Source organism: Marmota marmota, unplaced genomic scaffold (assembly GCF_001458135.2).
Source record: "Marmota marmota marmota unplaced genomic scaffold, marMar, whole genome shotgun sequence".
Classification (NCBI taxonomy): Eukaryota; Metazoa; Chordata; class Mammalia; order Rodentia; family Sciuridae; genus Marmota; species Marmota marmota.
In genome coordinates, this window is record NW_026000051.1 from 12822019 (window position 1) to 12837981 (window position 15963).

Here is a 15963-nt window from a genome sequence, read left to right on the forward strand (position 1 = left end):
TATATATATTCTTTATTTAACATTTAGAAGTCTGGGAGCTGGCAAAGAGGTTTTAAGAGGTCAATAAACTCCTGCAATCTGAGAATAGCTACATGACATTATGTTATTCAGATACACAAACAAAACTGTCCTGGAAAAATACAGGAGTGAACCACTGACAGGGAAAATAAAGGACAGGAAGGTAAAAAATGTGTATGTGAACTAAAAAGGAGATGATAAAGATAGAGAAGTAATGTATGTAAACTCTACTTATATCATTATTCCGTCTTACCAAAACACATCCTTAGATATGGATATCAATACCCTACGACCTGACACAACATAGATTATTTATGTGCGTGCACCCACACGCACACAAACCCATTATTGGAAATGCTATTTTTATATCATCAGGATTCAGATTACTACCTGTGGCAGCAGAAGAATCTTTTATCTTTCTCTTGCTTCATCCATCCATTCTTTCATTAATTCATCTAATATTTATTGGACATTGACTATATAGCACATTTGGTCAAAATCGTCAAAGCACACTGGAGGGAGAGAAATGCAAGGAAATCAATAGACACAATAGAGTGGTGAGCTATGGCAGACACATCCCTGGGAGCTAACAGAGTGAGAAAGAGAGGAAGACACAAAACTCAAGCTCTGGGCTGCAGGCGAAGCTTCGAAAAGGAAGGATTTCTTGAGATGAGCATCACAGGACATGTTTACATTGAACATTATAGATTGAGGAAATGAAGAGAAAACCGAGATTCCCGGCATAGAAAACAGCCTACATAAAGTCAGTAGAGCCCCGAGAAATCCCCCTGCTCTTGCTCTCAATTGCCTTTGTCTTAACCACCTCCTGCACCCACACCTTCATTCCGTGGTCTAGCCCACACTAACATTAGCTGCTATGTCTGCTGTGATATCTACCAGCTATTTCTCTGCTTGAAACTCCTTCACAGAAATTAATTCTTACAATTCTCATCAACTATGGAGCTGGTTCTGCTGGTTTTAAAATATTCATGTGTTTTCCAAAATTTCGCACCACGGGGCTTAACTCAAGATGTATTTTTGATGCAATGAGCATGTAATACAACATATAAAGTGTCTACTCTCATTTCTAAAGAAGAAACACATGGCTGGGCTCAAGAGATGACCACCTGCATTGAACATATTTTTTAAAATGTACATACAAGCTGGGGGTATGGTAGCATGTACCTGGAGTCCCAGCTAATCACCAGGTTGAGGCAGGAAGATATCTTGAGCCCAGGAATTTGAGATTAGCCTGGGCAAAATAGTAAGAGCTTGTCCTGCCCACCCTCACCAAAGTTACTTTGCATTTGCAAAATATAGAAGATTCCAGAAATATCTCTTTTTTTCGGGTTTCTACTTAAATCTTTCTTGCTTCATCAGAATAAGTCTGACCCATTCTCTGTTGTTCATTGTTATCATTGCTGTTGTTTTCCCAAAAGTCATCAGTCTTCTATAGTTTTTCTCAGACTTTCTTGCTCAAGCGCCAAAAAACCCAGAAGGTACCCTGGTGAAAGAAAGTCTCTTCTGGTTTTGCTTAATTTTTGATTCTCCCACTCCAAGGTTCAGCACAGAGAAATGGAGCCTAGAATCAATTTTAAAAATCATTATGAATTTTCTTCATTTGACTTTTTCGTGGAAGCTCAAAAATATTTCAGGATTTTAGAGTGATAATTAAACCTATCACTTTAGACAAATGCCACATAATTTGTTCACTCCAGCAGTAAATCTTACTTCTGGGAAGGAGGGCAAATATTTAAGAATGAAATGAGACTGATGCTCACATGAATTAAAAAACAACTGGTTTAAATCTTTAAAATGATTTCCCTGGTTCTTGCTCATTAGTCAATATTGCAGAAGTTCCTGTGCCAAAATTCTGAGCAGCCTCCAAATCTCAAAGACGGTTCCTTTTCTCCCTCTTCATTATTAATGCTAACTTACATGAACCTAGAAGTAAGTGGCTGCTGGCGTTCCTATCACATCAATTCCAGCCCTGAGAATTCTAAGAGTAGAACATGACGGAGTCTAACTCATGGTTCTTTCCCCTTTGACCTGAACAAAGTGGGAAATGGAGCTTTCTTTCTCCAGGAAACAGCAAGAGCAGAGAGGGCAGTTTAGGAAATGGCAAATAAAGACGGAGAGAAGAGCTCTCTGCCAAAGTGGTAATCAGAGAATTCAGAAATTAGTTTTTGACAACATAGTCCTTACACAGTGCCATTCCCGTTTGATGAACTAATACAATAGGAGGAGAAATCAAATGTCAGACAACGCATGAAACAGAAATTATTTCTCCTTAAACATCTTATTTCCAAACTATTGCAAAGGCAGTCTGTCTCAGAATATAACCCACAATTTCATGTGTCTGGAGTGGCATCAGTATTACACAATGACAAAGAATTCAACAGGTGAATTGAGATTATTGGTGAAATTTTCTCTAGCTTCTCGCTGCCATATTGTTTCAAAACCTATGCTCTGCTTCAATGTTCTGCTAAAAAGAGCCATCAGAACAAAAGCCCATTCATAACGAAAGCACTCATATAATATATACTAAGCATATAGTATTTTAATGTGACATTTATTATTGTATAATGATTTAGTAGTATATATTTATTAATAATACATTAATTCAATAACAGTATATATTAAGGATTATTATGATTTAAAATAGGTTTTAGCTTTTATAGTATTATTAAAGGAAAGGAAGATTATGTCAGTGAAACTCTATTACCTACAAATATTATTCACTGTTTATTTAGCTCTTTACATAAAATGTTAGCCAACCCCAAGCAATTATAGTATTTACTATATACCAAAGCATTATATAGTAGGCCTGTGTCCCTAGTTTCTGGGAGGAGCTTGTAAAGTCTTGCAATGTATTCACAGGAAGCGCCTCAGACTACACTTGAACAGGTGTGGACAAGGTAACTCAGGGAGGATCCCAAGATGACTTTAGGATGGGGACTGGCCATCCCAGAAGGTGCAGCCCTTTGATTAGTAGAAGCCCAGGTGAACTTCCTGCACTTGGTTCTGCACAGTAATGTGCCAGGAGGATGATGGATTCTGAAGACACAGGAAGTGTTGTATTTGGCCCCTCCAGACCTCTCCCTATGCACCATTTGATAGAACCTGACTAGTATCTTTTATGATAGTCCTGTACTCACAAATAGAGTGCTCCCTGAGTCCTGTGACCTGTTCTACCAAGTTATTGAACCTCAGCAGGGTAGTGGGAATTTCAAATTTATATGAAATTGGTCAGAAGCATGGGTATCCAGGAAACCCCTGAGCAAGTGGCCGCTGTGGGCAGACTCATGGAGGACTTACCCAGAGAAGTCTGTGAGGACTTTTGGTAATTAATGACAGGATTGCTTAGCACAGAAATTAGACATTTTTTTCCTAGAAATTTAACATGTTTTTTCTTTCTCAAACAACTTCATGAGGCCAGTGCTATGTATCACACATGAGGAAATAGAGACAGACAGAGATTGAACAACTTGCCTCCAAGACATACAGCAAGCCAGCGGTGAAGCCAGAATTCAAACCCAGACAGTAGATCAATAGGACCATGCCATATAGCCATAATCCTGTTCAGTCTCATCCAGGAGAAAAGGTATGGTTGCAGAAATCCAGCTACACACTCCTGAGACTCAGACGCCAATGTCTACTTTACAGTTCTCTTTGCCTTGGCCTGGAAGCTCAGATATTATCCTAGCCTTGGGCTAGATTTTCAGACCTTCTCTCCTCATGAGCCCAGTTCAATTGATGGTCTTTGATATTTTATATGTTCTGAGGTAGAAATATCCAAGAGAAAGATAATAGATTTTGGAATAAAGTAGACTTAGATTTGAATCCTGGCTCAGCCACATTACTGCATCGAACACATTGCTTGATGTTTCTAAGCCTATATTTTTCTCATCCCCCAAACGGAAAGGTGGGTAGGTGAAAAAGTAAGTGTGCAATGAGGTTTTGTGATTAGGGCAGAACTGGGGTTAAGTAGTTTCTGACACAGGGTATTAAGGGACTGACTTCAACTTCCATGTATGCAGCATCTATTTGAATCCACAGCTTTGTGTGGGATCTTTGGGTCCCCTGAGATATTTACAAATGCAACCACTGTGGATAAGAGAATGTATACATCTGAGACAGGCAACCACAGTGAGGATCTATAGATAGTCTAAGAGAAAATTTCCTTCTCTTCTTACCAGAGAAGAAAAAAATCTAGAGAGATAAACCCTTAGGGAAAAAGAATCTAGAAGGAATAGGGTCTGAAGGTGGGCACAGAGAGGCGGTTCTGCCAAGAGGGTTGTAACTCTTAATTAACCTGCCCTTGCCAAGGCATGCTGTTAGCCTGTGAGCCCACTGTGAAGGAAAAGGGCTGTGACGCTCAACCAAGAGATGTCGCCTTAACTCCTCTCCCCTGCAGTTGCACCCCCTGGCTGTGTGTTCCTCTCAAAGTAACACAGGGGGAAGGCTGGCTGTTCCTTTCTCCTTTCTTAACAAGGTAAGGGTTTGAAAGCACCAGGAGGTGGTGAAATAAGAATCTGAATTTTAATAAAGTGAGAATATCCAGCTCAGTGGATTTGAGGCTGAGTTATCAATGACAATAGCAGGACTCCAGTGGGGACCCATAACATTATGTAAGATGATGGGGATGGAGAGTTGTGGGAGGAAAATTCCAATGGCTTTACTTATCTAATTGCACAAAAGGGTGTGCTGTATCTGGTTGTCATTTAGTTGCAGAATTTAGCACATCATAACTATTCAAGCTTTTTATTTTTAAAATGTTTACCTTTATTTTCTTTTCTTTCTCCCCTTCATTGATAGTTCCCTGATGTGTTCTTGCCACATTCTGTCTTTCAGTATCTGAAGATCTGCTCTAAGTTCTTGTCTTGTGCCTGGTTCTGACTTCATTCTATTTAGTCCCTATAGCTTTTGCCCTGTTTATTTCCACAACTAACTCCTGTTCCTTCTCCCCCACTTTCCTTGTTATAATAATGTAAGGAGACCTTCTGGAGGCAAATTTCAGGTGAGGATGACTAAAGAATCTTATTTGCTTTAGTCTTTGTCCAGTGTGAATGCCCCCATGCCTGAATCTGTCCCCAACATGCTTAATATTTCAAAATTCCTTCAGGTCTCAACTTACCCCACCTTTAGTCATTCTCTATCCACAAATTTCATATATATATTTGAATAATATATACTTTTAATCTATCACTATGTAGGCCTGCACTGACGAAGATAGTAAGCACTAGCAAAATGTGACTATGGAGCACTTGAAATGTGGTTAGTTCAAAATTGGATGTGAATGTAAAACACTTACTGAATTTCAAAGATTTAGTACAAATGAATGAATGCAAAACACCTCCTTAATTACATGTTGATTTCTTCATCAGATAAGGTTTTAGACACATTGCATTAAATAATGTTTCTAAAATATTTTAATCTAATTCTTATATTTTTAAAAAAATACGTGGATGCAAGAACAGTTTTAATTAGGTATGGGGTTTCCATGTGTCATTTGCACTGGGTTTTTTTTTTTTTTTTTTATCAAACAGTGCTGTTTGGCTCCCCCTTTAAAAACAATGAAACCATTTTATTTCCCTGACTAAAAGGCATCAGAGGTTCTTCAGGACACTCTTCAAACTCCTCAACACAATGCACAGACTTTTCTGTTCTGGAGATGTTTGATTCTCCATCTCCACCTAGTCTCTGCCCACTGAATTCCTGGCAGCCATGGGAAGGGGCCCCACCCTCCTTGCCTGCAGTCCTGTGTTCACGCTGATCTCTCCATCTGGAAGCTCTCCCTACACTTAGTCCAAAACTAAAACTAATCATCTTTATAACTCAGTTTAGATGTCACTACACTTCAGTTTAGGAACTCCTTATCTATTTTACCAGGGTCCAGTGCTTGCTGCTCATAGCCATCATAACATAGAGTTAACCCCTCTCTGTCCACTGTAAGGACAGGGCTGGTCACATTATCATATTCACTGATGTGTACCTAAGAGTTAGATGAACACTTACAGTATACTAGTTACAATGCCTTTGAAGAACAACAAATACATTCTTGAACAGACAAATGCAGGAATAAATCCTCATTCTTTTAAATCAATAAAGGATATCTTACATGATCAATGGATCAATGAATGGGTAAAAGAGATCATGAGTAGGATTGCTTTGGGGAATGATTCCTGGAGACTTGGATTGCTTGGAAACGAGTACTTGATTTCAGTGTACCCAGGGGAAAGGAAATCCCTTTTGTCCAGAAGCTCAATTATAAGGTTTATCAAGGTTATAGATCCTACGGGTTTTCATTTTCAGCAAGTTTATGCACAGCTGACTTTTGCCTAGAATGCCTTGTAAGGAACTCTCATTCAAAGTTGTCCTCTCTCTTGAACTGTAGGGTAGCAAGGAATTAGGGGCTATTTGCTAGCATCTGGATCAAACTTACATCAGCAGACTACTCAGACATCACATCCCGCTTTGTATGGTGTTATCAAGACAGGCTTGAAAGTTTCTTTGATAAAACCTGTCCCCCAGTGTATGATGTTGAGACAGTTGTCTTAACTTACCTTGCCATTACACAGTAGTTCAAAAGTAAAACAGTGTCAGACTCAGGGGCGCATGCCTGTAATCTCAGCAATGCAGGAGGCTGAGACAGGAGGACCCGCAGCGAGTTTAAAGTCAGACTCAGCAACTGAGTGATGCCCTCTACAGCTTAGTGAGAACCTTGTCTCAAAATAAAATAATAAAAAGGATTGGGGATGTAGCTCAGTGGTAAAATATCCCCGAGTTCAGTCCACAGTCACCCCCCGACACACACATCCCACCCTACCCTGCGCAAAAGTTAAAATTGCTTGATTAACTTAAATCAGAATCTCAATAAAGATGTTCTGGAAACTGACTTTTGGGGGGACACCTGATGCTTATGTATTTCAGTTTATAGGCCTTAGTACTCCAAAACCTCATGTTTCTGCTCTGATTTAGCCATCCTTTTCTAAACGATGTTCCTCCAATTTATTTAGCTCACCCATATTCTGTTTTCACTCATCTGTTGCTTGGTTTATCTTAATACCTTTTCTTTACCCAAGAAAAATTTACCTATGTTTGAAATATTAGTCAAATATATTTTAATCCATAAATCCAAAATAGATCAACTCATCTGTGGATAATTCGTTCCTCTTCTTATCTCCCATAACATTTATTACACTTACTGTTCTCTCTGGCACTTCAATTTTGTCTTAATGTAGTCTTGTGATATTGATTGTACTGCTGTGTTAGTATTACTTAACCTTTCAAAAGATTATACCATGTGTTTTCAAATACATCATCTCCCCCTTGAGGACACAGGCTGTCTTTTATGTCTTCAGAGTCACCCTGGAGCCTAGCACATAGGTCAATAAATTGTTGTTGACAGATTGGTGGGTAATAAAAAGAAAGCAGGATAACATCAAATATGGATTGTGTTGGTAAAACTAGATCGATAAGTAAAAACTGATATATTTAAATTAAATGGAATGTGCTTTGTTAGTGGAAGAAGTTTGGTTCAGAATCATTCCTTTTTTAAATTCATTAGACCTATTACTTTCATAGGTAGGCCCTAACTAGATGTAGGGGCCTCCACCAGTGGACAGAGCAGCAAAGTCTTGGCCTTCTGACAACTTAACATTCTCGTGGGACAGACAGACAATAAAAGCAAATAAACAGGTAAAATATGTAGTCCATTAGACAGTGTAAGTGCTATGAAGAAAATAAGGCATAAAATGCTGGGGGATGGATGCTGTGACTATGAATTTCAAATTTTAAAGTCTATCCAATACATTCAAAACAGGTTCAATTTAGGTTCATTTGTATAGATTGGGCACTACTGGATCCCTTACTCTATGAATTTTTCTATCCATACAATGAATAAAAACCAATCTCTACTGACATATTATATGTTGTATTACAATGCATAAAATTCTTGATATACTGTAGGCATTTAATATACCACACCAAATTGCATAACAGCATAAAAACTAATTGAGTTGGACATCCTCACATATGTGGGTAATTACAACCATGTTCACCTATAGCATCTCTCTATCCTAAAATACAGTCATCCATCAAGATGTGCTCAAATACCACAACCTCTGAGAAGTCTTCTTTGAAGTTCTCCAGTACAAATAAGGCTCATTCTGTGCTCTCAAATTTCTTTAGATTTATTCCTTTATTAATAGTTTGCATATTACCTCCCAGGTAAAGTTATATGTTTTTTGAGGGGAAAAAATCTATAGCTATTGGAATTTATTATTTTTACATGTCCCTCACTCACTATCTATGAGCAATGCAATATGAAGCCCCTTAGAATCTACTTGCAAAAACAGCTGTTAATATTGTCCACCTGTAATCTGTGCTACTGAAACATAAGCTGTCACTCTCTCTTTCTTGACCTCTGGCTCTATAGAACTTCTTAACTGATCTCATTTGCATTCATAACTTTCTTCAATTTATTTCTATATCACAGTCAAACTATCTTCTTTAAAAATGAATCTAATTAAGTCAGAATTTTCCCTTAAACCCTCCATAGATTCTCATTAGACTTAGCATAACTAAGTCAACTCCTTATGCTAAAGCCCTGTGTGTCCCAGTACTGTCTGCAGTTTCCACCTTGCCTCTCTCCAGCCTCCTCACTTAATGTTCTTTATCTATTTTGGTCCTCTTCTAATTCATTGAATTTTTCACTCTGTTTCTCAAAGCCTCCTGGAAGAAAATACTTCTTTCCCTTCTTTGTTCAAATAACACTATACATCAGGAACCACTTTAAATGTTACTCCTCCAGAGATGAAGTATGCAATTATTAACCTAAATTTGCCCACCTGTTTTCTTTGTTCTTAAAAACCTAATTGTTTCTCCACATGGCTCACTGTAATCAATTTGGGGGTTAATTTTCTGTCCACTCATTGCCTTCTAAGCTCTACCACAGCAGCAAGAATTATAGAAAAAATAAATTGTGGAATAAACCAGTACAGTTAAAAATGTCTCTTAATATTTATCTGATGATACTTACTAAGGGTCAGGTTCTTTATTTTAAAGAACATACAATTGTATATAAACAAAGCAAGTGTCTGGACAGGGTCTGTTGTCCACAGTTATAGTTGAATCTACAGGTCATAATGTCTCCCTCTCCTCTATTTACCATCAGCAACCATGTGTATGGAAACCGATGCTAATGGCCAACCTTCTCCTCAAAGCACATCTTCCTTCAGGCTTCTGTTCTGATATCCTTTCATCAGCTAATCTGGAAGAGAAAGAAATGATCCTTGCCAGTTCTAGATCTCTGAACATGAGGACAGTCTATCCTTGTCCACATTCTGTGTTTATCATTAAGTTTGAATTCATGACCCGGATTATGTCATAGTTTGCTTGTGAAATTAAATATGTTGCATAGAAATCACTAATTAAGGAGGTTAGAAAACCCAGAATGTGAAACTAACCAAATAAAATTTCATATAAACTCAACATTGCTAAGATAGGTTTGGTGCTTGCAGCTGACTTGGTATGGTTTAGGAATTTAACACATCTGGAGTCCAGAAAACTGCATTTGCTTTGGAACAGATTGATGGAGGTAGGATATGGGGAATAGAAGAGTGTCTATTACATCTGGAGATATAACTGTCTCAACTAAATAAACAATTCAGGACCTGATAGTTTAAAAAAGACCTTAACAAAGGGAGAGGTCATAGAACCAGGGCATCTCTATCTTGGGGTTAAGGATGTTCAACCTATACCATAAAGGAGTGAGAAAATTAAAGTAAAGCACATGACAGAACGGTCAAAAGAGCAGAAACTTAGGACTCTTTCAAACACTGATTTAAATTCAAGTTCCTCTGCTTCCTTGATGTTCCACCTTGTGCCTTAGTTCTCTCATCTGAGGAACAGGAAGATAATACACCAACCTCACCATGTAGTTTTAAGGGTAAAATGAAAGCAATTGATCCAGAACTCAGAATTTAGCACATATCTGACAGACATTAGCTTTACTAGCAATATTGATGTCAATTCTCTTCCAATAGAATGCTAAGGAGGGAGTGGGCTTCCTGGCAGTGTAGGAATTCAGACAGGGATTGAATGACCTCTCCTTAGCAGTGGGAGGATGTGGGAAGGAGTCAATATGAGATAAAAAAAAATTACACAAATTTCCAACTCTGATTTGCCATTATTCTAAGTAGCAGAATGGACAGGGAGGCTGGGTAGAGGAAAAGAGAGAGAGAGAGAGATGTATTCTTTCAGGAAGAGCTTTCTATCTTCCAAAATGTTGTGACCTTTGTAGTTGTACCATCTCAAGTCTCTCTCCAGGCACTTAACAGACCACTTTCTTATCCCATCTTTCCTCACTACCTTACCTCAGACAGGTTCATATCCCATGACAGGCCTGTAAAAGACACTTGGGCTTCAGAGGTGCGTCCTAACACATCCCTTTTCAGAGTCCCCATCTCTGGAAGAGATCGGGGTAGAGGATAGCTAGGATTTGGACCCTTGCCTTGCTTTCCTTCTCTTCTTCCGCCCCGCCCTCCTGTGATGGTTTCAGTAGAGCAAAATTACACGGGAGACAGATAAGGCTCTCGTCACCTGGGCAACCAACATCCTTTGGTTGGAAAATGACTTTTCCATAATTTCATAATGGACTTGAGCGAAGGGAGTGGGAAATTAAATGGGAAAATAAATAAATAAATAAATAAGTACAAATTCTGAAGGCTGTTGCACTCCCTCAAGGGAATGAAGGGTTGCAATATTCTCCAAGTTGATTACATGGCCCTTTCATAGGGAAATCGCTCTCCCTTCCAATAAGCTAAGAAAGGCCCTCCTCACTGTGCAGATCAAAAGAGCTCCAGCAGTGCCCATACTCTAATTATTTTTAACACAAGTGTGGCAGTCTAATTTGGAGAGGCTGCCTGACACTGACTCTGAATTTTCCCCAAGTTTGCAGGGAATACTTAAAATGCCACTGTAAAGTTATTTCGCCAAATCATGTACCTTACTCAAAATTACTTAATTTGTTCCTCCCTCCCATACATCAAGAATCATTGAAATTGAGAAGTGAAAGAAGCAAGCACTGATCTTATTTGATCCCTGAATGCATTATGTGACTGTGGTCCCACTAATGGGAACAACCCTCCAAAACCCTACAGTCAGTAACAATCAAGGAGAGTCTAGAACCAGGTTTCCTAATCGGTAACATTATATCTGATGACCACTTTCCTAGGCCATCTCTTTTGTTTCTTCTACATCTTGGGTGCATTGCATATACATTCTCTTTATTTTCAAAATTTAATGGGTAATATAGCTTAAAGAAGGGGATGTGTGTGCACCCAATAATCTAGCTTTAATTAGAAAGCAATAAAATAATAGGATTATCTTAGGTTGCTTAATTAATTCGTTGTTGCAAGACTTTTTTTTTTTTCCTTATCTGGGAGTCCAGTGATTTTAAGGACTAATTTCCAAGGATTTCTTCATAGACATCTCACTATTTCACAAATATTTGATTTAGGTACTCCTTTTATTTCTTTATTTCTCAAACAACAAATACCTATTGAGGGTGATCTTTGTGCAGAGACTTATGGTAGACTTCTGGAGCACATCTAATAATCTATTGAAAAATATAATTTAGAAATAATGAATAACATGCACCCCAGGTGTGATAAAATGTATTTTAACATAAAAAAAACAGATTCTAAACTTTAGCTTCTCAGTTAATGTAGTATAAAAGGTAGCATTCAAGTTTCAATACCATTCATTTGGAGATTATTCTTAAGATCACCAGGTATATTGCTAGGATTGTTGTTATTTGAGAGAACGCCCACAACTACGCCAATCAGTGTTTATATTCTACCATTAAATCTATTCAGAAACAAATAGGATTCTGAGACTGACATAGCCATGATGACCATTTAAGATCTCTTATATATATGTGTAGGTATGTGTGTGTATATATGTAATATATACATATTCAGATATACTGCCCAATTTTTACTTAGGAATTAATGTTAATTTTTAATTTGTCATCACAATTTTTAAGAATTATTAATTTTAAAAAATTTATTTATGTCTGGTACTGGGGATTGAACTCAGAGGCACTCAACCACTGAGCCACGTCTTTAGCCCTATTTTGTATTTTATTTAGAAACAGGGTTTCACTGAGTTGCTTAGTACCTTGCTTTTTCTGAGGCTGATTTTGAACTCTAGATCCTCCTGTTTTAGCCTCCTGAGCTGCTGGGATTACAGGCCTGAACCACTGTGCCCAGCTTACTGATATTTTAATGTATACATGAAATTTTTATGAATATCTAAATATAATGATAAAACATCTTTTCTTTTAAACTTGAATGAAGGGAAAATGGAATCATGTTGATCATGAATTGATAATTACTGAGCCTAAGTGATGGATTCCTGGGACTTTATTATACCACTGGTTCTGCCTTTGTACATATCTCAACTACTCCATTATAAAAATGTTGTATTTAAAGAAACTTTATTTTTCTCACTTAAGGGTTTCAAAATTAAAAATTAAAAATTACTCATGAATCTTTAAAATATTATCATTAATAATAAAATCCCAAATTTTGGTGGTGTTATAGCATCTAGATACCAACTAAGATTTTTTTTTTTAAGATCTTCCTTCACCTGGATAGAAAAAAAAAATTCATCCCCTCATTGGAGTACAATGCTTTCAGAAATGGGTGTCACCAGTGTGATCAGTTATATTTTACAGAGTGGACAACAGAAGGCCCATGGGACTCTATGACTTACCTAGACCACCCATCTGGCTGCGAAAGACCTGGGACTGAGTTTCCATCTTCCTAATCCAGCACTGTCTCTCTCCTGAGAGAAAAAAGGAAGTTGCCCCTTCACAAATTCAATAATTGAAGGAACAAAAAGGGAAAGTTGAGTCTTGAATTGTAAACGAGGTCTACACACAACTAGCCTTTCCTATGTGAGTGACATTATCATATTTTTATCATCTAAAGCTGCACGCTGACTCTATGGCCCTACACTATATTAAATGCATTTATAGGCAAAAAGCTATTTCGCTTCCAAACACAAGTTTATAGCAGAACAATCAACAGGCATTTGATGTCGTTGGTGGCAAACAGGAACTATCTGTTGACAATTTTGTGTTATTTTATGTACTCTGTGTGTCTGTGTGTTTATGCAATTTTTACATTAATTTCTCCTTTAAATATATCTTCCAGCCAGCTACATAATTGGATTTTCTTTTGTTATAAGAAGTGAACATAAATTACCCCTGTTGGGTGCAGATTAGGTTACAGGATTTCTTCTCTTCTGTCACCGTCAAAACCAGGGTGTCAGAAAGCTTTAATATTTAATGCAGGCCTAATTAGTCTCAGTTGGGCCCAGGGCACTTAGCAAAACCTGACACCAGCCACAGAGTCAAGTTCATTTAGAAAGCATAATTACCAGTTATTTCCATACTGCAATACATGCCCTATTAGGGTAGACGTTCTCCTCACCTCCCCAATTTTGTAAGTAAATTGAAAAATAAAGAAGAATTTTAAAAAAGACTTTGATTCCTGGTGACAGTGGATGAAGACTATATAATTTGGTTCTGGGCCTGACATTTCTGAGATATGTTAAAGAACATGCAAAAGCATAAAAATAGAATCAGAGATGGTTAGATAAACCTGGAGAAGATGGATCTTTAACAGGCTGTTAGAGAAAGTTAGAGATTCATAAGGATAAATTGCTGCCCATGACCAGCATTCTGAAAATAGCTGGTCTGAAAATAGTCTGATCAGTCATTCAGAAAATGTGTGTGGAAGGTATATTACAGGCAGGCATCATATGAAACCCTAGAGTTACGATGGTAGAAAGAAAAGGTTTCTGCTCTCCTGGGACATAGATGCTAGCATAGAAACAAAAATGACACAAATCACATTATTTGTGTTTATAAGTTTGGGTTACAGAGCCATTGGAAAACCACAAGATGCTTTGAAACCATGCTTTCCAGACTTCAACCAAGCTTTCAAGAAAAATTTCCCTGAGGTGTGAATATTTTTGATCCAAAGGAGGAAACGTGAAGAGGAACAAGAAGACAGAGAAGTGCACAACGTCCCTGAGCAGAGAAGAAGCAGAGCATGTCCATGGGAATGAGTGGCCTGAATGATGACCTGCAGACAGCTCCATGGTACTGGAGGTTGATCTAGGTGGGAAGCAGATAATGTAAACCCTGAAGGGCCACCCAAGGAATTAGCTGCACAATAGGTCTTACATAAAACAATAATTGTCTTATTTCTCTCTGAAACTTGAGCATCTAACAAGATTTCATTGGATGAATGAATGAATGAATGAATGATAAATGGCAGCCACAAGGTTCACAGCCCAACCTCCATTAGTATATGCTCGCTTTCTTGTTCCATTTTATAATACAAAGAAAGCTCTCATCCATATATGATGCAATCCTCAGTACCACTGCCTAACTAATGGAGATATAATTATTTCCCGTAAGACCCTAGGGAGTTGACTTGGTCCAAAACCATGAGATTGCCAAATGGCAGAGGTGAGACCCACGTGAGGGGAGGGTGTTCGCATTCACCCAGGCAGGACTTTTGCATTTCTGGAGAAACACATTCAACCTCATTGTTTTCCTGCTTTCCTTTCCTTTGTCCTCTTGTTGCTCCATCTCATCCACAAGTCTCAGGCCAGACATAGGTATCTTTTTGAGGCTTCTCAACTATTTTAGCTCTTGTGGGTTTTCATGATAATTGCAGCCTCTATGACAGATCTTATCATTTCAGTTCTTTGTGCCCATCTACATGAACCACATATTGTGATTTCCAAAACGAACTCAGTATGTAAAGCACAGGACAAACTCTACAATAAACACTTATTGTTGGATCACTCTCTGAGAGAAACAGCAATTCCTTAGCCTGAGTGGAAGTCTTGTCTCCCTTTCTGTTTACCTACTAGACCCAAAATTTCTAGAACTGGCTATGGCTCAGTTAATCAAATGAATAGAGAAATCAGAGGACTGATGTGTCAGGAATGGGAGAAGTTGGATCCTTGATTTACCTGAAAACCTTTCCCAGCCAGAACCCAACGTGATGATCTGCAAACTATCAGTGACTCTTTGGTGGCCAGTTTTAATGTCCTCACCTCAACTAGCCAGCTCAGACAAGCTTCTCATGGTTTATTATCCCACTTCTGTGTTTATAATCAAGTCCTCCAGTGTTATCGTGTGAATGGAGTGCGTAAGACTCTGCTTTCATCTCTCTGCATCCTCTTACCTTTCTGTTTGTGACGTTTCTCCAAGAGTTTTTTTTTCTCCTTCCATTTAATTAATATTTGTAAACAAAACTTTTATAGCCTCAAAAGTTAATAATTCTGTCAAATCCAAATTGTTAGTGATTTTATCAACTTTGTGTTCCTATGAATTATTTGCTTTATTTTTATGTTCTTGCAACATTTGCACATGTTTAGAGCTCTTATAACTGCTATCGACTCAGTTTTCCATTATAAAAATAGAAACCACACTATTTCTAGTAATTTTTTCTCACAATCTATTATTTTGCTACTGTGGCAGGCTTATTGGCTACTTTTTGGCTAACATAACCTTTTAATTCTACTCTTTTTACTAAAATTTCTCTAAATGTTTGAGTGTGCCTCTTATAATTCTCATATAGCTGAAATATAAAGTCCAATGTGACCTTTTCTTTTAATTAGTAAATATAATATATTTTCACCCATTTCTCACGCACCCTCCAGTTTTTTTTTTAGAGATATTAATCACTGCCTGACATTATCTCTTTTGTGTATATCTTAAGTGTTTACCTACAGAAGAATATGACATCTGTGAGGACTTGGATACTGCCTGTCCTTTCCTGTATTTCTAGTGCCTGAGCGGAACACGCTCTTGAACATGAGTTGAAATAATCAATAATAAAACAAGTACTA